We start from the raw sequence: 944 nt of genomic DNA, 5'->3' as shown, positions 1-944 counted from the left end.
TGAGCAGTGGGTAAGGTAAGCCTTTATCTACATGGGAGTTTGTGTAGACGCTTTCCTGGACTGGCACCTCTTTAATACCCGTATAGATCTATATAAAAAGTTGTATTTTTATTTTCTGATTACAGTTTACGGTTGGCTAAATTTCATCAATAACATTTTTTTTTCTGTGTGCTCAGGTGAACACATCCTAGAGTTTCCAGAGTTTAAGTAAAGTACTCTGTGAAAAGCAACCTCATTTAAAAAGTCTTATGTTGCCTATCTAGAAATTGAGGCATCTAAAATCTTTAGTGAGTCCCCAAAGTCTGTGTTGCTGCATTTGATTTTTTTTCTTTTCATGTCTACTTTCTATATAATTTTTGAATGGTTCATAGCCGTAAAGATTAGAAAAAAACACAGACAAGTAAGACTTGTTTTGAGAAAAAAAGAAATAAAAGTGTGGGGGGGAAGTAGGTAGGTCCAAACTGATGGCAAGCTTGTTTGTTCATCTTTAAGATGCATTTACTTATTTAAATTCAGTCTTTAGTTCTGCTCTGCCACAGACTTGATGTCTAGCAATGAAAGCTGTTCATGTTTAAAAACAGAATTCACCTTTAAATGTGCTTAGACTAGAAAAAATATGCCTGGTGAGGTCATTTGCAGAGCAAGAGTTAATGCATCATGCAAACAGCTAAATAAAGGTTACAGTCTGAGTGGAATTATTTCAGAGCTCAGGGAGAAAGCTGGCATTTGCAGTCTGCCACTGGGTTTGAGAGGTCTGGCTCTCTCAGTGTCACTGCCACCGGGCGGCATCCTGCTTGCTGTGTGGCAGTAAGGGAGGGGACTGCAGCGCTGGACGGTCTTCCTGTAAAACCAGCAAGAACAGGAGCGGTGGGAAGTGTCATGCGCGAGGAATGTGCGGAATGAGGGGTGAGTACGAGCCCTTCCTTGTCCAGGTTTCACAGAGC

The sequence above is a fragment of the Phaethon lepturus genome, unplaced genomic scaffold (assembly GCF_000687285.1).
Source record: "Phaethon lepturus isolate BGI_N335 unplaced genomic scaffold, ASM68728v1 scaffold36632, whole genome shotgun sequence".
Taxonomy (NCBI): Eukaryota; Metazoa; Chordata; class Aves; order Phaethontiformes; family Phaethontidae; genus Phaethon; species Phaethon lepturus.
Note: the sequence above shows the minus strand (reverse complement) of the source record.